Raw genomic sequence first — 23,707 nt, forward strand, 5'->3', positions numbered from 1 at the left:
GGGTTCCATGGCATCTTGTTGAAAATTTTGGTCTGCCAGGCGCAAGGCGACCTCAAAACAGTTTTCCCAAAAGCGTGGTCTGCAGCTTCCTGCGACTTCAGAGCGACTTTTACCTGGGTGGAAAGTTGCGGTATCTATAAGAATTGGGGTGCCTTTTACAATATGATGTGTTCGAAAGAAGTGCATTTTTTATTTTAAAAATTATTTTAAGTTTTTTTTAATCCTTGAGGACATGCTTAGGAGAGAGAGAGACAGAGAGAGAGAGAGAGAGAGAGAGAGAAACATCAGTTGGTTGCCTTCTGGACCGAAGACCAAACCTGCAACCCAAGTAAGTGCCCTGACTGGGAATCGAACCGGCAACCTTTTGGTGCACATGACGACGCTCAGCCACCCAAGCCACTCTCGCTGGGCTGTAAAAATTATTTTAACATATATTTAGCAATAAATGAAGGAGTTACCGTGCATAAATATGAGAAACACATGAAATGGAGCCTAAGGAATACTCATGCGCGCGGGAGCCTCGGCAGCAAGGAGGGCTGGCAAAGGCGCACATGCCCAGCAAGGCCTCGTGCCAGGTCAGAGCTAGATGTCACCACCCATACCAAACAATAAATGCACCAGGCCCTGAAGAGTCTTAACAGCTGCTGGAAAACAACCTACGGAAAGAGGAGTGAATGTGGAAAAGATGAGTTAAAGCACAGCCGGGCGTGGCTCAGCGGTTGAGCATCGACCTAGGATCCAGGAGATCTGGGTTCGATTCCCGGTCAGGGCACAGGCCCGGGGTTCGGGCTCGATCCCCAGCAGGGGGTGTGCAGGAGGCAGCCGATCCATGACTCTCTCATCACTGATGTTTTTCTCTCTCTCCCTCTCCCTTCCTCGCTCTGAAATCCATAAAGATATATATTTTAAAAAGAGTTAGAAAGACAACTAGAAAACCTAAAGAGACAAAAGTAGAGTCTTGTTCAGATCAATCCCAACCACCAGGCGTGGGCTAGGAACTGGGGACACAAGGTATTTACTGGTCATCAGACAGGAATAAATTTCCAAATACCAACTGCAAAAAGCATCCTCCCACCCCTGGCACTTGGAAGAAAGGAAACACAGAACTGACATGCACTTGGATATAAATACAGCTTTAAGCTTTTTCTTTTTTCTTTCGGTGACCAGACACCTTCTCGCTTTCAAAAATAGCAGCATATTAATTCTCGGTTAAACCTTCTCTTGGAGATTCACATGCATGTCTGGCCTGACTTTACCCGCCGTGTCCCTGAGTCCTGCCTCCCACCCCCACGCTCCTGCTCCTTCTGGTGACACCCACCTGCATTTCAACACATTTCCCCTCATAAATTTAGCCTTCGCTTAAGTCATGAACTATATTTAGGGTCTGCCTTCACCTTTATCGAAATATAAAAAGGCTGGTGCCGTGGCTGTGTTTGATGCATGAAGAGAAAGTGTCCGTTGTGTGTCAACGCACCGCTTCTGTATTTGAACGTGGCTTTGACGGATGTGGGGAAGGTCACAAAGGCCACACTGGTCCGAAAACAAACGGGCGGCATTCCTCGTCTTATTATGTGAACTCCCCACGCTGTGTGTCCCGCGGAATGTGCGTGGGATCTTATTTACTACATTACAAAGCCATCCTTAGCTCTGTGTATTTTATGCAGGAAAAAAAACCCAAAACCAACAGGCTGCTTTTCTGTAAGTCAAATGTCACATCAGAAAGCAGGGCCCTGGAATGTCTGGAGAGCGAGCCCGTGCTTCTGACCTACTGACAGACAGGATGTGCCTTTCCCGACAGCAAGTGAACTGCAGGGGTGGGGTAGGTTCTGTGAAAATAAAGGAGCCTCGCCCTGGCCATTCCGGCTCAGTGGTGAGAGTGTCAGCCCGAGCACTAGGGGTCACGGGTTCGATTCCTGCTCAAGGGCATGGACCTGGGTTGCAGGTGTGTTCCCGGCGGGGTTGGGAGGCAACCAATCAACGAGTCTCTCTCACATCGATGTTTCTCTCCCTCCCTCCCTCCCTCCCTTCCATTCTCTCTAAAAATCAATGGGAAAAATATCACACCCCCCCCCCCAAAAGAAGCCTTCTGGCTGGAACTAGGTTGTCAGGGACCCATGGAAGGAGACGAGACGCTCCATGGTCCTTCTCCCGGGGCTGCCCTAGCCTGTGGCAGCCTGGGGGACAGGGGCTCCCCATGTGCACGGGGACCCACAGAGCCACCATCAGTGGCCCTGAGCCTCCTGGGAAAGGGGGCACCCTCAAACGCACTGCCACTCGGTTCCTCTTTCGTTCATGTGGGTGCTCAAAGGTGCCCGCGCTGCTTCTGTGACAGCCACTGAACTGGGCTCATGCCGTTTACATGGAACAGAAAAGATAAATTCTGTGCTGTGTGAAATGGAAAAAGTGAAGAGTCACTTCTGGCGCCTGGGACTCCCCTGGACACAGGCTGGTCCCTTCGGATGTGCTGTCTGTGGTCAACGTCAGAACTGAGTCGTTTCGCTGTAAAAGCAGATGGCAACGGACGAGCAAGACATGGGCTGGAGAGAGATGCATCGTCGAGGCGACAGCCATCACAAAAGGGGACAGGGGCGAAACTGGATGCCTCTCTGTCCCAATGTCAAAGCCGACACCCCTGGGAAAAGGTAACCTGCCTGACTCCCACATCCCCCACACGGCCCACGGCAGGGGGAAGTATTTCTTTCCCTTGCCACCACGTGGGAGTTCTGGTTACAGTTCTCTATTCTCTCTTTTTTTATTTTTTGTTAATCCTCACTTGAGGATATTTTTTCCATTGATTTTTTTAGAGAGAGTGGAAGGGAGGGGGAGAGAAAGAGAGAGAGAGAGAAACATTGATGTAAGACACACATGGATGAGTGGCCTTCTGCAAGAGCCCCAACCGGGGCTGGAGACTGAACCTGCCACCCAGGTACGTGGCCTTGACCGGGATTCAAACCTGCGACCCTTCGGTGCTGGGGCCGACCACTGAGCCACACCGGCCCGGGCTCCGCTCTCTGTCCACAGCTCCTTGGGTACATATATCCCCTCGAAACTTGCCTCAGTATGTAAAAAAAAAAAAGGTGTTTTAAAGACATTTTTAAGAGGAATTAGCAGAGGATTAGCACAATCACGCCTAAGGCCCTCTTTGTGATTTTCCAGGTATTAGGACTGACTGGGCGGCTGTAAGGCTGCTAATTCTGCCCAGGGGCTGTGCGGAGGCTCAGGGTGAGATGCAGAGCCAGCTGCTGGCGGGCTTCCTCCCTTTCCTGGCATCTGGCTTCGTGGAAAATCCCGTGAGCTCTAAGACTGGCCCCTGGGGGGGGCCTCAATCACAGGACAGGCCTAGCGGCTGGGTTGTCACTGACTCCGGCGAGGGCTCTCCGGTCAATCCCCCAGCCAAGCGCACAGCAACCCCCAATAAAGGCTTATGTTAAGCAAGGAAGTGAAGGGAAAAAACACATCGAGAGCATGGAACAGCTGATCGGACTGCTACTGGCATAAACTAGGTTCCCAATATTTGTTGAGAAAGTGAGCCCTCTAAGCAAAGCAGCCCCTTTAAAAAGTGGCTCTGAGGACACCGGAGAAAGATCCGGCTCCTGCTAACAAACTTTTTTTGCAACACTTTGGAAAGAACTTTTTACTAAAGGAGAAAAATTCTGGAAAAAAAAGAGTCCAAAGTAGAAACTAGCCCTAGCAGATAATAAAACCAATTCTGAAGCTTCAATATCAAAACAGTCTGGAATTGGAGAGAAATGCAAGGCAGGCCAGTGGATCACAACAGAGGATTTAAAATGCTTCAGGGAATTTAATTTACTGTAAAGGCATATGGTTAAGAGGTATATTACATGACTATAAAGGCAGCACTTCAAGAAAAGAGATTACTCAATAAATGTGTTTAATGCAATTAGGTAGGGCAGCCAGCTGGAAAAAAACAAAGCCAGACTCCTCTCATTCCTTATACCCAAATTAATTTCAAAGTTTCTAAATATAAAAGGATCCAAGTTTCTGAATGTAAAAATGAGGTGGTAAGAGAAAGAAAGCGTGGGTGAAGGGTGGCCACGGGAACCATCTCAGAGGCGGTGGGGACGGTCACTCCCCACGCAGGACGCGACACTCAAAATCAACAGTAAGGAGGGAAACACTTGCGACACGGACACAAAATGCCGACTTCCTCACTTTAGAAGGTGCTCATCGGAACAAATAACAAAAAATCAAACCAACTGAACGGGGAAGGCACACAGATGCTTCCCAGGGAGGGAAACGCAAACCTCAAAAGCACAACGAAAACCCGAAGGAGACGCTCAGCTTCACGCGGCCTCCCAGAGGTGAAGGCAAGGAAGAGAAGCTGTTAGTTGTCCCCACCGCAGGGCGAAAGCCAGGGGAGGGCCTGGGGTGACGCAGACACCGCGAGGGGAGGATGCGTGTGACGTGGCGTTTCTGGGGATCCGGGCCATGTTTATCAGAAATCAGAAAGCATGTATCTCAGGAATCTCTGGCCCACGAAGAATTTACCCTGTAAACACACTCCCACGACCCGAGCTTCCGCTCTGAGGTCACGGTCGCCGAAGGGGCAGGGCTCCCTCCAGGTCATCACTCAGGATGGGACCAGGCTTACCACCTCCCACTGGCACCGCTCGTGACACTCGCCCGTGGACCCCTCACTGTCACGTCACATGGGCCCCGTATAGACATCGCGTGATTATAAAGCTCCCCGCGTGGCACTGCAGACGCGGAGGCCTCCTCTCGGGGCTCAGGCACCCTTTCTTTCAAATTTATTTTTAATTCTAAGGCTCCAGCGTCTTGAAGGCAGAACAATGTCCTTCTACCTTTTCTACATAATACAGGGAGTCCCCCAAAAATGTACACACGCACTTTGAATAAAGTCAAGGTTTATTAAAATACATTTCACTTTCAAACCTGAGCTATCAGCTGTTAACGTGTGTATACTTTTGGGACGCCCTGTATTTACATAGCCCACAGCAGGCATGTAAAATACTGGGTGCGAATGAATGAACCTGTGAATGAATGAATGAATGAATGGTGTCCATGAGATTCGTCAGCTAACTGGAAGCAGCACTGGGCAGATCAGAGATGGAAACACAGATGAACGGTTCAGGAGAGAGAGAAAAACTTTACAAGGTTCCCCTAATACGTTTAACGTGTCCTGTGTGCAAGGGCGATTGTTACAGCAAGTGTGCAAAGGCCCTTACAACACATGAGTAACGTGACAGCGGATCTCGCAAGTGTATCCGGTGGGGTTAGATGAAGACTCCGAGGCTTGGGTGACCCACGTTCCTGGAAACAGCCGGGCTCCGTTTATTGTGCCCCTGGGAACGTCTCTGGAGTGAACCCAGAAAACGCTCCTGCTGCCGAGCCCTGTTTGCATGCAGCTGAACGGTGGCCCCAAAGGGGAAGCTCTGCCCCGCGGGTTTCACACAATGCGCCTCATCGATTCCCGTCAGGGGACCGGTCTGTCCCTCGCAGGGGTGCGCGCAAGACCCACGTCGCGATCCAGCCGCCCCTGGAACATCCTGCGGCGGGCCAGGGAGGGCGATCTGGAATCGAGGCAAACGCAGAGACAAGGAGAGGGGCGGACGGGGCAGCGCACGCACGGAGCGCGGGCAGGGGCTGATCCGCGCGCACCGAGCGGGAGCCAGGCCGGGCTGCGGGGCGCCTGCCCAAGGTCGCGGGGGTGGGCCCGGCGGGCTCTCCCCCGCCGCCGGGCCTCTCCGGCCACCTCCTCCGAGGTCCAGTCCAAGGGCCCGGCTCTGAATGCCGCACAGTGTTTCCAGCACACAAAGAGGCGCACAGATACTCCTCCGGGGCGGCCCGAACACTCATTTAGGGCTGGTAATTGAAGCCCGCCCGCCACTCAAGGCTCACTTATCCCACTTTTGGGTCGCTTCCCACACGGCTCGCAGAAAGTCTGCAAAACGGGTCAGAGAGAGATCCTTCAGATACAGCGGGGGTAATGGTGAGGCCAGAAGATCTTAAAGGGTGTGCAAAATATTATAAAAATGCGGGGATGTCTAGGGTTGGTTTTCCGGCCCTTGGAGCTGATCCCCAAAAATGACATCCACACACGCGTCCACTGTTCCCCCAGAGGGCAAGATCCCCCGTGCGGACCCCTCCCCTGGAACACGGTGGCTTCTGAGACTTAAGTCACAGGAAGCCTTGCAGCTGCCACCTCAGCCTCTTGGGAGGCCTGCTGTGGGACGGGCCACATGCCCTGGAGAGAGAGGGGTGACAGTCAGCTCCCAGTGGGCCCCGCCACCCCGTCCTGGACACACAGCCCAGACGAGCGCGGACATGCATCCAAGCCAAACACCCCGACTGCAACCCCATGAGGGACCCTCGCGGGGAGCCCCCACTTCAGAGAACAGAGACAAGAGACAAAGCACCGCGACGACCTACTCGACCACAGCTCACCAGGCTGCAGAGATATTAACGTCGATTTCTTGCTACAAGACACGAGCGGCGTAAACAACAACAAAATAAAGGTCCACAGGCAGCTGCTGAGCTCTCCTGTCCCCTCTTTGAATGGAAGGCCTTGGGGACGCTTTTACGTCTTCTGGGGGGTTTGGAAGGGGGCAGGTGGGGACACGCAGCGGCGCGCAGCTGGGCGGGCAGGCCAGGTGGGCAACAGCTGGGCAGGACGGGGAACGACGACGGCAGCGGGCTCCGGGAGGGGGCGGCCGCAGGGCTCGGCGACACTTAACTTTCCATTCGAAGTACGTTCAACTCCCATGGTTATTCCTCCTACAAACTCGAGAAAGCTCCGGGGGGGGAGGTACTTTCACTGTGAGCGCCCACGAGGAATTGCTTGTGCTCTCCTAGCTTACGCCACGTCTCTCACGCCTTCCTTTCTCGGGACTGAAAGCTTTTTCTTTCAGACTGAAGTCTTACTGGGTTTCTGTCGGACACGACTCTGAAGTGCCTTGAGCTCAGAGTCAAATGTAAAATATCAAAGATGAAAGCACAGATGGGAACAGAAAATAAAAAACAAACCAGGCACGATTCCAAGGGAGTCTAACAAAAACGCACTTGAGATACTGGAGAGGGTGGGTCCTTTGCAGAAGGGGGTCAAGCGTCCCGGCCTTCTCGCCCTTAACAGGCAGATGTGGGCACCAGTCTTTAGGACAAAGTCGTTTTTGAAGTTCAAAGCTGCATGTGAAAGGGGCCTGGCAGGTCGAACGGGGCAGAAAGCTGCAGGAGCGCGTGGTCCTCCCGCGAGCAGCCACCCCCAGAGCGCAGGGAGCTGGGGGGCTCCCAGAAGCTCTGGGCGTTTCTTTTGATGCCCAACTGGCAAAAGAACTGTCTTCTTTTTCTGTTTTGTACATTGTGTGTGTTTATTGATGTTAGGACGAGAGGAAGGGAGGGGGCAGAGGGAGAGAGAAACATGGATGTGAGATTGAGGCGCTGATCGGCTGCCTCCTGCAGGCCCCCCTCTGGGGATCGAGCCCGAAACCCGGGCATGTGCCCCGACCCGGAATCGAACCAACGACCTTTCGGTGCCCAGGACGATGCCCAGCCCACTGAGCCGCACCGGCCAGGGGCAGTTTCACGTTTTGAGGCCTGTGAAGCCCACTCCCTGCCGAGGCCCAGCTTTGTGGCCCTGAGGATCTCACGGGGGACGGGCCAAGGAGGTATTTCTCCCCAGATAAATCTACAGATCTTTCTGGGGTCACCAGGCCTCCAGGTTATCTTACATTTTGCTGAGAGCAGCAAGTGCATTCAAGGTCACACCAGGTACAGCATTAGACACAGCTCCGAACAACAGGCTCAAAGGTCTAAATTAAAACAAAATGAAGGGACAGAAAAGAAAACTTCTCTTCTCTTCCATCTCCTCCTCTCCCCCAAAGCGTCCTGCCCACGGGGAGCTTGGTGTTGAGACAAAGATGATATTCCATGGTCTCTTCAGGTTTCCCACTCACGGCCGTCACCACCGTCACACCTGATGGCAGGAATGGAGGTGTGGCCACAATCAAACCAGGGGGGTCTGTCCCGAGGCTGGGCGGAGCCTGCGCCAGGGCATCCTTTCTCTCTGAGACGTAGGGTGACCAGGTGACAGCAGAGAGCAGGTCAGGGATGGGGCCGCAGAGCCCCGCGAGGTCCCCCCTGTGCACTGTCGGAATGAATCAGGCACTCGGCTCATCAGGATTTGGTCCCCACAGCAGTGCGGGGAGCAGGGAGGAGGGCAAACCTCACAAACAGCCCATCGCAGTCACGGGACACGATCAGGCCTGGCACTGTCACCCATGGACAAGCCTGCAGCAGCCAGCAGAGACAATGCCCTGGGCTAAACAAGGAACCCGGCCTATTACAGAAAGAGGACAGCTCAGCGAATCACTGTCCATGTCCCTTCTGAGCTGATAAACCGGCCTGGAGAGCTGACAGGCCCTCAGAATCCACGGTAATGACGTTCTCTAAATCAAGTGAAAACTAGCAAAATCGGAGTTTTAAACAACGCTAGGATGTAACATTTTTATTTGTTTGCAAACTTGATCGTGAGTTTTTTTTTAAAATATGTTTTTACTGATTTCAGAGAGAGGAAGGGGGAGAGAGAGAGAAACATCAATGATTCGAGTCATTGATCGGCTGCCTCCCGCAGGCCCCCCACTGGGGATTGAGCTCAAAACCCGGGCCTGTGCCCTGACCGGGAATTGAACCCTGACCTCCTGGCCTCGTGGGTTGACACTCAACCACTGAGCAACACCAGCCGGGCTGATCGTGAGTTTTGAGACAAAAAGTCTAATTCCTTATTAAATAAGAAATGGCTTTAAACACAACCTAACACGTAACTGTATTAATGTTACAACCATGAACATACTGATGCTTCCAATGACATATTTATGCACAGATGTCATGTAAAAACCGTTCCGTGATTGATTCTGACCCGCATATACATAAAGAAGGTCCAGTCAGGTAAACGCCGAGTTCATGATTACAAGTAGCAAATAACACCAATTAAAACAGGTTTTAGAGGGTGTGAGACGTTCATGCTCTTCCTCGGTGGAAAACAGCACTGATTGCCTGTCTACGTGCTGCCAGGACTGTCGTGAGCAAAATTCCCAACTTGACTGCGAAGAGGTCTCTTACGTAAGGATTTCTGATTTAAATGCAGGCCCACTCCCCGTGTGCCCACACCTGTCAGTCACCTTGCAGATCCTCATCAGGAGCCCTAATTCCAAGCCTGGTGACTCGCGGGGACCTTCTGGCAAACCTTCCCCTCTGTCCCAGCAGGTGCGCAGCCCTGGGAGGCACTGTGACCACCTCCAGGGCAAGAGTAGGGCTGGCCTCTCTCTGGTCTGTACTTGCAACTGAGATCTGAGAGGGGTTGGTTTTGTTTTTTAAGAATAGTTTATTAATTTTTAGAGAGAGGGAGAGGGAGAGAGAGAGAAACATCGATGTGTGAGCACAACATCGATGGGCTGCCTCCTGCACGCCCCCTACTGGGGATGGAGCCCGCAACCCGGTCATGTGCCCTTGACCGGGAATCAAACCGGCGACCTTTCGGGGCACAGGACGGTGTCCAAACGCTGAGCCACGCCGGCCAGGGACTGGGAGGATTTTTAAGAGTGAGTCTGACCTGTTTTCATTGGCTCGATTTTGTTGTATCCCAGGACCTTTTTGCCACTGAACCTACAGCTGACTGTATGATCTTCAGCTTCTCTGAATCGTCTTTTCCACTCACTCCGTGAATTCCTAAAGCCAATCCCTGTGCAAGCCTCTGAGGCCAAACTCCTCCTGGAGGTGCTGTGTTCAAGTCCATAAATCCCCCCCCCAAAATGGTCTGGGTCTGGGTTCTCCCACTGGGAGGAAGGTGTCGCCCATCTTCCCTGTGGGCAGCATCTCCAGTGACCCACTGGTGTTACATCAGCCCAAACTCTACACCTTTGCTGTCTAATAAGGTAGCCACTGGCCACATGTGAATTAAAAAAATTTTTTTTATTGATTGATTTGAGGGGGGGAGAGCAACTGAGAGAGAAACACTGATTTTTTGTTCCAATTTGGGACGTATGTGCCCTGACCAGGGATCGAACCCACACCCTTGATGTGTCGGGATGATGCTCTAGCCAACTGGGCTACCCGGCCAGGGCCACAGGGGACTCCTTAAATTCCGTAATTCCTCACACACTTAAAGCCACATTTCAGATAAGCCATCGTCAAGGGGTGGTGAGTGGCAAGTACGTAACAGTGTAGAAAGTTCTACCGGGCAGCCCTGCTTTTCACGATCAAAGGAAGGTCTGCCGGATCCGCCGGTTAATACAGAAAACACACACCTGAGAACACAGCTGAGTAAAACCCGCCGGGACCGCGGTGGCCCTCCTTCCCCCTGAAGAGTCGGGGACAATGTAGGCCTTGGCCACACTGTCAATGCAAATCACAGGAACCAGCACACCTGTCCCGGAGCCTGAACTCATCCCCAGTCCTGTCCTGTGACAGGTCAGTACCACGCCCATTTCTCGAATGTTCTCACACGTTTCTGAGAACATGGTGAAGACCCAAGTAGCCAGAATGCTCCCAAAATGCAAGTATTTCTTCTCATTTAAACTGCACGTTAATTCAGTTTCTCCTCGCTTCTGGCCCAGCTTTCAGGTACTTTGCTGCCTTGGAACAACAGAAGCTTGCAGCCCCTCACATTTATTCACTCGGGATCTCATGTTCATTGCAATTCACTTTTTGAAAAATAATTTCATGTCACCCAATAACAGATGCAGACGAAGTAGCCAGGACATAAAATAAAGGGTTATTCCTTCAGCAGGCTCAAAACCACAGGCCTTCAATACGAAACGACCCTCACGCCCTCGTGACCAATATCAACATGGCTCCCTCATAACACGTGGGGATTTTCGAGGCAGTCATAACCTTCCCAAAAAGGCTTCTGGGACTTTCATTCTAGATCAACTCATTCAATGGGCTGCAGAAAACGGACCACAGAATGACCAGGAGGCTCATGATGTCATGTGCAGAAGAGGAAGCAGGACCCGAATGAAACTTGCAAGTAGGTTTACGTACAAAATACCCAAGGGACCTAGGGGGCTGCATCCGGCATGTGGGACAAGGTGAGGAGCAGCTGTGCCTACCTGTGTAACAGAGAAAGTCCCTCTCTAATTGCCCTTCCCAGGGTCGGAGTCCTGGGTCTGATCGGTGGAAGGCACCCTCAATAAACATAAAAAAAAAAAAAAAGCCCGGCCGGCATGGCTCAGGGGTTGAGCATCAATCTATGAACCAGGAGGTTGCGGTTCGATTCCCGGTCAGGACACAGGCCCGGGTTGCGGGCTCCTCGATCCCCAGCAGGGGGCGTGCGGGAGGCAGCCGATCAGTGACTCTCATCATTGATGTTTCTCCCCCCACCCCGTCTAAAAATCAATGGAAAAAGTATCCTCGAGTGAAGATTAAACAAAAAACCAAACTGCTGGATCGATCTGGCGGAGGATGTTTCTGGAGTAACTAGACACAGTTAAACAGGCCCGAGCCGGGAGCCGGGGCTGCCTGCGCCCGTGGCCCTGGCGGCGCCTCACTGCTCGGCAGTGCCTCCCGACTCCTGTCTTTGTCTTCCTGCGGCCCCCTCTTGATCCTCAGGAAGGAAGACAAAGATGCCGAAAGCATTTCAATTCTTTTAAATCGGTCGTTTGAAAGCGCTGAGCTCATTAATGAAACATAGTAAGCCTCCACTTGAGTTTCAGGACTCTTGTCCGTGCTCGGAAAGAACGCCTAAGGAAGGTCCTGTCCACGCCGCGTGGGACCGCTGCCGGGGCGCAGGCAGCTCGGAGCCCACTGGGAAGCTGTCTGTTCCCTCCAGCTGTGGCAAAGAGCTGCGATTTGGAATCTAATAAAGAGGCTTCTTCCAAGCTGCAGGCTTGCCTTGGGACTTGGAGCAGGGCCGGGCCGCCTCCTGCAGCCTGGGTCGGCTTGCGGGCAGGGGCTTGGCGACTGTGCAGAAAGCTCAGGGAATGCACGGAACGCAGAGGTTCTTCCGTGGTCTTTTTTTTGGGGGGGGAGGGGGTAAATCCTCACTGGAGGATTTTTTTCCATTGATTTTTAGAGAGAGTGGAAGGGCAGGAGGCAGGGAGGGAGAGAGAGAGAAACATGGATGTGAGAGAGACACATCAATTGGTTGCCTCCCGCACGCGCCCCGACCAGGGCTAGGAATCAAACCTGCGACCCTTCAGTGCTCAGGCCAACACTCCAACCACTGACCACTCAGGCCAGAGCCAATCTGCTTTTCTTTTCTACCTCGGGCCAGTCCATTTAAAGCAAGAAGCAGGGGGAGGAAAACAGGACTGACCTAGAATTGTCAGCCTTCGATTCTGCCATCTGAGAACATTTCGGGGGGGAAGCATTTCATACAAAACAGGAGAGCCGCTATTTCAATAGCGAGCGATTCGTTCAGTGGAATGAATTCAAATGACAAAAAGTGTATTTTAACGATTTTGGAAAATTATTTTTGCCTCGGACTAGCAAACATCGCATCGCGTGGCAGGATGGGTGGTTACAGCGGGTCCTCCATTATCCATGGGTTTCGCAGCCATGGACTCAACCAGTTGTGGATGGAAAATATTTGGGGGGAAAAGTATCGCAGAAAGGTCCAAAAAGCAAACCTTGAGTTTGCCACGTATCAAGCCCTGAGCTGAAGCCACAGGAATAAAGCGATGTGCAGCGTCTACACAAATAGGGGTATGTGCAAACACTGCGGCCAGTTCCTATAAGGGGCCTGGGCATCCATGGAGTTTGGTACCCGCAGGGGCCTGGAACCAGTGCCCCCAACACCAAGAAACAACTGGAGCTGAGAAACGGCACCTAGAGCTCAGAGTCAAAGACGACAGGGAAAGGAGGCTTGTGAGGAACAGAGAAAAGAGCTGTTTCAAGACATTTCCACAGGCGCAGATTCCACTAGGTAATTTTAGATCTGAAAACCCCTCATCAACTGTAATCCAGGCTGTGCCTGTTCCCTGAGCCAACAGAACCGCGCTGGGGGAGACGCCGACTTGAAACGACTGTGTGCGTAAATAAATGACAACGCCAGAGCGCAGGGACACCGCGTTATGCCAAGACACACTGCTCGCCACGGCCAGTGTGCTCAGTGGTTAGAGTGTTGGCCCTCGGACTGAGTGTTGGCCCTGGTCCTGGGTTCAATTCCGGCCAAGGGCGTGTAACTTGGTTGCCCCCTGGATCGGGTGCATGTAGGAAGCAACCGATCGATGTCTCTCTCTCACATCGGTGTTTCTCTCTCTCTCTCTCCCTCTTCCACTCTCTCTGAAAAGCAATGGAAAAAATATCCCTGGCTGAAGATTAAAAAAAAAAGGTTGTTCAATATGGGTTCTCTCCAATGTCTCTGCAGGGCTTAAAGCAAATCGTGCCACTGTCACTGTTCTTCATTACATTTTTATGGATGGGAAATTTTACTATTTTATCACTTTAAAATAGTTCGCTGTTCGCCCTGGCTGGTGCGGCTCAGATGGTCGGAGCGTCGTTCCATATACTGAAAGGCTGTGGGTTCCATGCCCGGTCGGGGCCATATAGCAGGCAACCAATGGATGTTTCTCTCTCATGTTGATGTTTCTCTCTCTCTAAAAAACAAAACAAAACAAAACAAAAAAACAACAACAGGGGAAAACAAAGATATCACAAATTGACCAGATTGTGCCAATGGGGTAGAAATTCAGATGGGGGGAAAAAAAGTCCCCCTCATCTAGTTCCATGTACTGAATTAAACTCCACATGTATTAGAGGGTTTAAGGCCAAAATAAAAACTTTAAGGTAGAAAAATAGACGGGATGTTTAAGACACTCCTGGAAAAGAAACGCCAAACTGGAAAAAGACATTTGTCGTTTAAAATGATCAAGATTACAGCGTCCCAATAAACAGAGCTGTAACATTTGTATTAGATTTGCTAGTAGCCTCTGGACTAGAACAAACTTCTGGGAAGACAATTTAGCAACATATGCAACTGCAGTCTTAAATCTACCCATAGCCATGACCCAGTAATTCCCCGTCTGGGAATGTAGCCTAAGGAAACAATCACACATAATAAATACTCTCTGGGTACAAGGGCTCATCATCACAGTGAAAAAAACTGGAGACAATCTAAAAACGCATTAAAGAAGAGTTAAATAAACTATGTGGTCTTCTAAAGTGATGCCTAGAGCCCTGGCTGGTGTGGTTCGGTGGTTAGAGCGTCCACCACGTGCAGGGAAGGGTCGCAGGTTCGATTCCCGGTCAAGGGCATGTACCTGGGTTGCAGGCTCCATCCCGGCCCGGTGGCGGGAGCGTGATCCGAGTAGAGTTGTGTTTGAGTCTGTTTTGATTTCCAGCCCACGTGCTCCTGACATCAGCGAGGCTGTTCTGATCTGAGGGTGGGTTTTACCTTGAGGAAGCTGGGCCAGGATGTTGTCACGACATCTGTTGCTGTTGATAAGCACTCGGCTGCTGACAGGCACCGCTGGGAACTTATCGATAACACATGGAAGGGCGGCTATGACACAGCGGACGTTTAAACTTCAAATAACGAGGGTGAGTGAGGACTTCCTGAGAGGGTTCGGTCTGGGCTCCTCCTTGCTGATCTAAATAGCTCTCTGAAGATGCTGGGACTCGTGCATCCTGCCATGCCAGGCTACTCTGGGTCGGCGGGGGTGTAAACCAGGCAGCAGGCTCAGGAAAAGAAGGGACATCTGCTCCTGCCTTAGGGGAGCCCACCCTACCTGCTGTCGCCGCACCACCACCCACGAGCAACTGTCCTAGCAGCGAAGGACCTACCTGGGCAGCTGATACTTTAGTTGGAAGGAATGACTCTACTGAGAACCAACCCACGGAAACGTACACCCCAACTAAATGCGAACCTTATTTCTCCATTTCCCCTTTGTCCGGAACAACAGTGGAATTAACCTATCACTGGTCTGGAGTATGTTTGTCTTCATCATTTTACTAAGAGATAGTGTCCTGTGTGCTACTGGCTTGTGAAATATGATTATAATAAATACGTCCCGCGTAGCTCGGTTGGTTAGAGCGTTGCCCTGATTTGCCAGGGTTGCAGGTTCAATCTCCAGGCAGGGCACATACAAGTAGCGACCAGTGAACAAATGCTTAAATGAGCAGAGAAAAATCAGTTTTCCTCTCTCTCACAAACCGGACGTTACTTTGAGAACAGACCTGTTCGACTAAGCTCTGAGCTCTCCCTACCTGCTGTGCTGTCGTCTTAACCTGCCCGTTACATTCCTGTTCGCAGCCGTTGTAACCTCCTCGATCTTTCCCAAGCTGCCTCCCTGTTCCTCAAAGTCCTTCATTTCTTCGTTGTTGGTTTTTTTTAAACCAAGCAACCAGTCTACCTATTCAGGAATCCTGGAATTCACCTAATAGGAGTGACCCCGAATTCCCTTGGTTGCATAAGAACGTTCCCTGGAATTCTCACCCACTGTGTTTTCCTCTCCTCTTGTCACTTACTGCTCTTTAAACAACTGAGAAAAATCGTGCTCTTGAAAACTAAAAATAAGGGGGGGGAGGGAGACCAACAGAAATTTGGAAGATAAAGTTGTGAAATTGTCTCATAAAGCAGACAGAAAATTATGAAGAGATGGGAAATAGGAGACAAAAAGAGTAAGAAATAAAACAATCAGTCCAAGGGGTCCATCGAGAGAAGCAGGAAACACCGCTGAACAATCTCCCACAACCTGGGAGACGTTTTCTCGTGTCTGGCTCCTCCCTGAATTTTCATGTGCCCATCGCAATGAATAAATACAACAAACAAACAGCCCCGACTCCATCGCCTATCAGAACACTAGGGGCGGAGATGAAGAGAGTACCCTAAACGTTTCCAAAGAGAAGGGAGGCACAAGGACATACAAAGAAAGGACTGAGCATTAGGTGCCACTGGACAATGTGACAGTGCTGGAAAGTAGAAGACAACTAAGTGAGGCCTGAAATTAGGAGAAACTAATTTCCAACCCAGAATACTATACCCAACGATACTATCAGGCGGCCGGTGGTATGTTCTCAGACATTCAACTGGCCTCCTGTGACACCACTACAGCTGCTGTTGATGGCCTACCCAGCAAGCACCCTCCTCCTGAATTGCTAACAAACCCCGATTTCAGTCCCGTATTAAACGGTCATCTGTTTGGAAAGTGAGCATCAGTCCCAGGAGGGTGAATCATCAGAACTCAGTTATGGTAATTATACTCCCCTTGCTATGGCCTTGTAAGTTGGTTAAGGGGTTTTGGAAAGAAAAAAAAAAAGGAGTTCCTGGCTTACCAGAGAAAATGGTTCACTTTTTGCTTCCAGATACTGTTGTCCGCATATGACACCTGAAAGACGGCGGTGAGCCTGGAGCTAGACCACGAGGCCAAACCCTCACACGGAGGCTCAGAGAGTTGAAAATGGACAGACCCTGAGTTTGAAAATATCACTACGCCTACCCTGTACCTTCCTATGACCTAGCTGATAGAAGAAATGTCCACTCTGTTTAAGTCACTTCTAGCTGGCTACTTCCTGTAGCAGAAAGCATCATGACCTGACACATGCCCTTTCTCAGACAGCGGATGGTCTCCATGGGCCTCACTGGAGCCAAGAAACAGGAGAGGTGGAGGAAACTTCTGGAACGACAGTGACAGCACACGGGATAAAAACAGCTGTGGAAGGGCCTAGAGAATGACGCATCGAGATTGGAGCCAGAAGGAGGTCCCCTGGGGATACCAAGAGACGCAAGGTTTGTGACTGCAAACAGTTGAAGAAGACATAGTAACAGACACAAAGAAAACTGAGCAAAAAAAAAAAAGAGGCAATTTTTAGGTCCAAGTAAAACAAAAATTTGCACAAGAAAGGATAGCGTAGTTATAATATACTACTTGGCTCAGCAGTAAAATAATATTTATATAGTCACACTATATACAGTCAGTTTTAAGAGGGAGAGGAGTAGGAGGGAGAGAGAGCACAGGGTGAGAGAGCTACCTACCTTCTCACGGTCGGTAACTGGGTGATAGTTAAGGTGGACGCATCAGGAGACATCAGAATACTATGCATGTTATTTAGCAATATGGAAATAATCCCCCAAAAAAGTTACGGCTGAAGATATTGAAATCCTGTAGTACTATTTAATCTATGAAACTATATGAATACATTACTGTAGCGTGACAAAGAATTGGTCTGGTCTTTGTATCAGGTTTCTGGTGCTGAGCTCCTAAAACCCTCAGTTTCCTGAGTGATGGGATTGTCTTTGTTATGCTAATGAGGCAACCCTGGGGTGGGCCCCCAGACAGCTCCAGGGTGGGGGCGGGTCTCCTGGAAGACTAACCCTGGGATTAGAGGGTTGGGGTTTTCGGCTGCCTGATCTGCACTGAGGGGAGGAAGAGGCACTATAGGTTGAGGCCAATCATGTGGCCAACAACTTTACTAATCATGTTTCTGTAGTGAAGCCCCAAAAAACACCCTGGAGCATGGATGAGCCAGGAGGGGGGTGCAACTGCTCCTTGAGGGGCACGGACGCTCTGTGCTCCATCCAGACCTCGCCCTCTGCATCTCTGCACCCTCCTGATTTATATCTTTTGTAATAAAACTGTTAACTGTTTCAGCACAATGCTTGCCTGGCTTCTATGCATTGTTCCAGCAAATTATCAAACCCGAGCGGATCCTGGGAAGCCCCTGATTTACGGCGACTTAATCACTGAAGGATTCCGTGACCCACGTCTGAAGGCCCACCTGAGGGTGGAGGACCTCAGTGCAGCAGGGTGACAGGTATTAACCTTTTAAAAGAAAGGGTTGGATAATTTTAAAATGATAGTTCAATGGGATCATCTGGAGAGAAGACATTCTGATGCTCTTCAGGCCAATTTATGGACAAACTGCTTTGGAGTCCAAAACCCGGTTATACTTCCCGGTGCCCACGACCTCAGCAGCTCTAGAGGGCAAGGCTGGTCTCCGGCCCTGCCAGGACCTGCTACTGTTCTTAGGACACTGCTCCCTGGCAAGCTCTGTTTGTACAAAGTTTTAAGAGAAGCTGAGCATCGCCCCCCACCCATCTCCAGGTCTCTGTGCATTGGTGCCAGACTCAGAACATGACCGTCAGGACCTGGGGAAGGTCTGGACTTCACATGGGACCCATCCACGGGCGACGCTGTAGCAGGGAGAAGTGGGAAATGAAGTCAGCTCTTTACTCTAAGTATCCTTTAAGTCCTCATCATTGATCTGGGTCACAGCAGTTTCTAGAATGTTCCAGATTCATGATCCACAAAGGGCTGGGATATCTGATCTGAAATCAGAAAACACTCTAAAAGGCGGCATGATATTTGTTTATTTGTACTAGTGAAAAAGCCACTGGAGAAAACGCCTTATCTGGAAAAACAATTTGAACTTCTACTTACCTCCCCAAATCTAAATTGATATCTAATACCCACTTTCCTCGAAAAACAATAGCAGGCAGGGAGACGGAGCCTTTTATGCTAAGGCGCGTTATAATGTCACAGAAACCCGAGAAGAAAGAAATACAGTACTTAATTTCTATGGACACTCACTTTCTCTTTAACATCAAAGCTGGCTCGTGTTTTTAAAGGCTGAACTGGAAAGTGACTTGACTGTGTTGACCCCACCCAAGTTCATTGCTACAATACCTGAGCCTTTGCCAAAGCGCTTGGCCTATTCCTAGGAAGTCCTGCCCACAGCCCTGCTTTGAACACTTTCATCCCTCCCTTAACCTTTCCACTTCTAAAATATTTTCTGATATCATGTTTACTTTCATATTTTCAATGCTGTTTATAAGAAAGAAACGTTTTTAATTAAGTCAAGCAATGGAGATTATCCTTACCACCTGCGTGAGGCGATTTTGTAATGTTTCATTAAAGTTGAAAATACCGCCCAGCCGGCGTGGCTCAGCAGTTGAGCATTGACCTATGAACCAGGAGATCACGGTTCGATTCCTGCTCAGGGCACAGGCCCGGGTTGCGGGCTCTATCCCCAGCAGGGGGCGTGCAGGAGGCAGTCAAATTGTGATTCTCTCTCATCGATGTGTGGCCCTAACAGGAGGTGAAGTAAAGATCTCCATGCACCGGTCCATCAAGATCGGTGGCAAGGTCCGAACAGATGTAACCTACCCTGCTGGTCTTACAATGTCATCAGCATTGACAAGACCGGACAGAACTTCCATCTGATCTCCAACACCAACAGTCACTTTGCTGTTCATCGTATTACACCCGATGGAGGCCAAGCACAAGCTGTGTGCAGTGAGGAAGATCTTTATGGGCACAAAGGGAACCCCTCATCTGGTGACCAATGATGCTAACACCATCCGCTACCCTGAGCCTCTCATCAAGGTGAACGACACCACTCGGGTTCGTTTGGAGATGGGCAAAATTACTGATTTCATCAAGTGTGACACTGGTAACCTATGTATGGTGACCTGAGGAGCCAACCTGGGAAGAATTGGCGTGATCACCAACAGAGAGAGACACCCGGTTCTTTTGACATAGATCGTGTGAGAGATGCCAACAGCACCAGCTTTGCCACCCGGCTCTCCAACATTTTTGTTATTGGCAAAGGCAACAAACCATGGATTTCCTTTCCCCGTGGAAAGGGTATTGGCCTCAGCATTGCTGGAGAGAGAGACAAGAGACTGGTGGCCAAACAGAGCACTGGGTGAAATGAGCTCTAGGTGATATGATTGGAAGACTTTGTACCTAGTTAAAGATAATATAGTAGGAGCCCTGGCTGGCGTGGCTCAGTTAGTTGAGTGTCGTCTTGTGCACTGAAAGGTTGCCGGTTTGATTCCTGGTCAGAGCACATGTTGGGGACGCGGGCTCGATGCCCGGTAGGGGGCGCGCAGGAGGCAGCCAATCAATGTTTCTCTCTCTCTCTCTTTCTCTCTCTAAAAATCAATAAACTAATTTTTTTTTAAGAAGGAAAAAAAGATAATACAGCATGAAAAAAAGATTGAGAATGATATAGAGTTAATGTTCAATGCACAGTGATGGGCGGAGCAGTAAGTCTTCAGAGAACAGGCGACAGTCAGGAGACACTTTATAAAGATTGCGCTTCTGGACTTGCCATTAATGAGTGCGTGAGAGAGAGACAAGGGGGATTTAAAGATGACACTGAAGATTCTAGTTGGTGACCTGGGAGGTGTGGGGAGGAGGGAAAGGAGACAAGAACAGAAGGGGGATCATTATATTAACAAAAAAATGATTTCACTTCAAAGCACTGAATACTTAACCTTTCCACCTGAGCCACTCTTAGCTGGAGACTCGCTTCCACTTTTATGAGAGCCAAAGTATTTCTGGCTAAAGGCAGAGATAAGATGAACTACAGAGGACCCTGCTTGCAAAGAAAAATAAAAAGCAGATGAGAAAACAATCTTCAAAGTCCTTCTCAGAGTGATGTCTCTCTCCACGCAGGCCTGCTTTCCATATTTTTCATGCATTAGGAACCCTCAGGGGGATGGTATCGGCCTCGGTCACATGAGGCAATGAATTTAACATAGATGAGTAAAAGAGGCTAAAGACGGCAACCCAGTCCTAGGCTCAGTGGGTTGGAGCACCGTCCTGTGCACCAAAAGGTTGCAGGTTCGATTCCTGGTCAGGGCATATACCCAGGTTGCAGGCATGATCCCTGGTCTGGGTGAGCATGGAAGGCAACCGATGGATGTTTCTCTCTGTCTTTCTTCTCCCCCTTCCTCTCTCTTAGCATGTCCTTGGGTGAGAATTTTTAAAAAATAATAAAAATGAACAACATACAAATGGATTGACACATGCACACACACGCACACGCTTCTGCTCTCACTAGTTGAGCTCTGTGAACAAAACAGCCTGAGCCACTTGCCCTTTGTCACTGGTACTTTTTATTAATGGATGAACGGGTGCAGAAAGAACTGTGCAGTGAATTCTTTGGAAGCACTGGATGAAGGGAAATTACTAAAAAAAGACACTGTCAGATTCAGTATGGAAGAGATGAACTGTGCAAAGAATGACGGGAAATTATTAAAAGTCACGAAGACTTCTCCCCAGATGACCCAGGTCTCTCCACTTTAAAGAAGCCCAACTGCAGGATGGCTGCCATTAATGGACGAACAAAGGTGTCGAACCAAGCAAACCCGTATTCAAAGACAAGGCCTGGGGTCTACTTCAAAAGATTGGTAATACTTTGGAACTATTTTTGAACCCTCTTTAACTGACAAAAAGATAAGACACTAAGACACTGAGGATTTGGCTCTTTAAAGGTTTTATTATTGTTGTTTTGTACTTTCTTTAAGAAATACCTCGTCCTTTCAGGACACAGAGCCGTGCCACCTCAGCTGTCAATGAAAGGACAGAGCCCTGGAGGGGCCTGGAGCTCACCAGGGCCTAGGTTTAGAAGGGGACCACACATTTCTAATTAATCCTCACCTGAGAATACATTTCCACTGATTTTAGGGAGAGAGAAAAACACTGAGGTGAGGCAGAAAATCGAGGTGTCTCCCGTATGCGCCCTGACCAGAGACTGAACCCGCAACCTAGGTATGTGCCCTGACCGGGAATCAAACCCCCAACCTTTTGGTGCACAAGTCAACGCACCAACCAGCCAACCAGCCACCCAGCCGGGGTGGGACCCCACGTTTTGATCACAGCTCCCCGCTGGTGGCTGTGCTGACATGGACAGTAAGATCAACTGAATATCTGGCTGAAACAAGCACTTGGATTTCCATTCATACATGAATGCATTAAAAAGATGAAAGTGTTATATATCCATAATTATATGATTACAACTATTAAAAATACCTGTACCAGCTTCTAATTAAAAGGGTGGATGGTACGTGCAGGTTATCTCCTTTCCCTCCTAAATCACTGTCAAATGAAAAAGAAAAAGGGTATCAAGCCACCAGAAAGAAAATTCAAGCAGAGGAGATGGCAGCACTTCTTGGCAGAGGGCAAGTGCGTATAGTACCAATGAGAAAGAGCAGCAGAGGGCATGCCACAGAGAAACCAACCTGCTCTGAGACTCAGAAAAGGTTCCAGGCTCAGGGACACAGGAACCAACCACAAAGGGCAGGGGACGGGTACTGGGCTGAAAACAGGGGAGTCAGTGAAAACCAATATATGGAACACTTGGCTCCCAAGATCCGCCTCCACCCCAGCCCTCCACCCTGCACACAGACTTTCAGTGAAAGAGCTGGTTTGCTCAGGGGATTCCAGTTTGCTTGCTACTGACATACTCATATATATAAACTGATAACTAAGGATTAGAAAACATTTCAGGAAAACGCTCCAACTTTAAAAACAGAAACAAAAACAAAAAAAGAGAGAAATGGGTCTTTAAAAATACATATAAAGTACATATATAAAATATATATATATATATAAAAAACATATATATTTTAATAATATATATGATTTTTCAGAAGAGTTGTAAAAAAACAGATCAAACACTGCAGAGAAAAGAATTGATAGGGATGATTCAACATCAAATTACCAGGATCCCCAGAGAGAAGAGAGGAAAGGTGTTTACCAAAGAAACGACACCAGATATTTTCTCAAAATTAGAAAATATTGGTTTCCACATTCAAAGAACTTCTAAGTGCCCGGCAAAGATGAACATATGAGGCACGTAGTTACAGTGACATTTCACCAGGAATAAAGAGATGTTAAAAGCTTTCAGGGGGAAAAAAAATCAGGTCACATAAAGGCTGAAGTAAAGGAACAGTATATTTCACAGGTCTCAATAGCAACACTCCTAGCTACAGCAGAACATGTTTTTGAACTTCAGAGAAAAAAACTTCTCAAGCTAGAATTTTATACCTATGCAAACTATCAACGAGGAAAGAGGCAAACAGGGTCTCCATCAAAGAGGGGCCAAAAAATCAGCTGGCCCAGACAGCACAGGGGCCAAGCAGGGCATGGAGGGCTTCTGACTCTCACTGCCTTCCTATGGCTCTATTTCTCACTTATTCATTCTTTCCCCAGCATTTACTCAGTGTCTACTGTGTGGGGGAAGAGAAGTCAAGCAGAGGGACTCCAGGCCCTCCCCATGTCACACAGCCTGGCTTCTTGGCTAGCAATCTCCAAGGACAAGGTATTCCACTTGCTCCCAACTGTCTCACCTCTTCTGGATCCCCTGCGAAACAACTGCCTGGACCCCAGTAGCAGGGCTAAGTGCCCCAGTCACCACATGGCTGGGGCCATGTCTGGCTGATCCCCTCTCCCCCCTCCCTAGTGGGGACCTTGCATAAGAGACCAGACCCCAGATAGAAAGGATGCAAGCTGTTAAATGCTAAAATGGTAAGTCCAGGCCCCAAACCGGTCTAGGTGGACATGCATCTTATCTGTCTTTAGCCCTTTAAGTATGTTTTTAGAAGCAAGAGAGAGGCTTCACATCCTCACCACCAGATGCAGAAACTGAGGCACTACCAGGTAAGGAACCGGCCGTGGGTCACAGATCCCATCAGTCACAGAGCCCAAACTGTCTGTCACTCAGGCATTTCAGGGACTGCTCAACACCAGATGCAAACATGTTTTTCCTGTTACTTTTAATTTCCCATACAAGTGAAAATAAGGCTTTATGTTTCAAGTGGTTCATGAGAACAAAGGATCTTCTCATTCAGCATTTAACAAAATCTAAGTCTAGTCCTCCTGGAACTTCTCCTTTAGCTGTCACTTTCTAGCTGTGGAAAGAGACAGGTACCAGAGCCAGGCTACATTTAGTTGGCCTCAGATTAGAAACAACTACAAACTAAAAGATGGAATGAAGTCAACCT

General features: G+C 49.4%; 1 protein-coding gene and 1 pseudogene across 2 annotated transcripts in view; one reads left to right on the forward strand and one right to left on the reverse strand.

Annotated features, from left to right (window-relative positions):
• LOC308550587 (small ribosomal subunit protein eS4 pseudogene) overlaps window positions 1–19,624 on the forward strand; it is a 31,372-nt pseudogene extending 11,748 nt beyond the window's left edge. Inside the window, exon 2 of the transcript in view lies at window positions 18,947–19,624. The product of the transcript in view is annotated as a small ribosomal subunit protein eS4 pseudogene (transcript). The remainder of the gene's footprint in view (window positions 1–18,946) is intronic.
• Window positions 1–23,707, reverse strand: part of TJP1 (tight junction protein 1) — a 135,902-nt gene that overhangs the window by 92,497 nt on the left and 19,698 nt on the right. The gene's annotated exons all lie outside the window — the stretch shown is intronic.

The sequence above is a fragment of the Miniopterus schreibersii genome (genome assembly GCF_964146895.1).
Source record: "Miniopterus schreibersii genome assembly, chromosome: 22".
Lineage (NCBI taxonomy): Eukaryota > Metazoa > Chordata > Mammalia > Chiroptera > Miniopteridae > Miniopterus > Miniopterus schreibersii.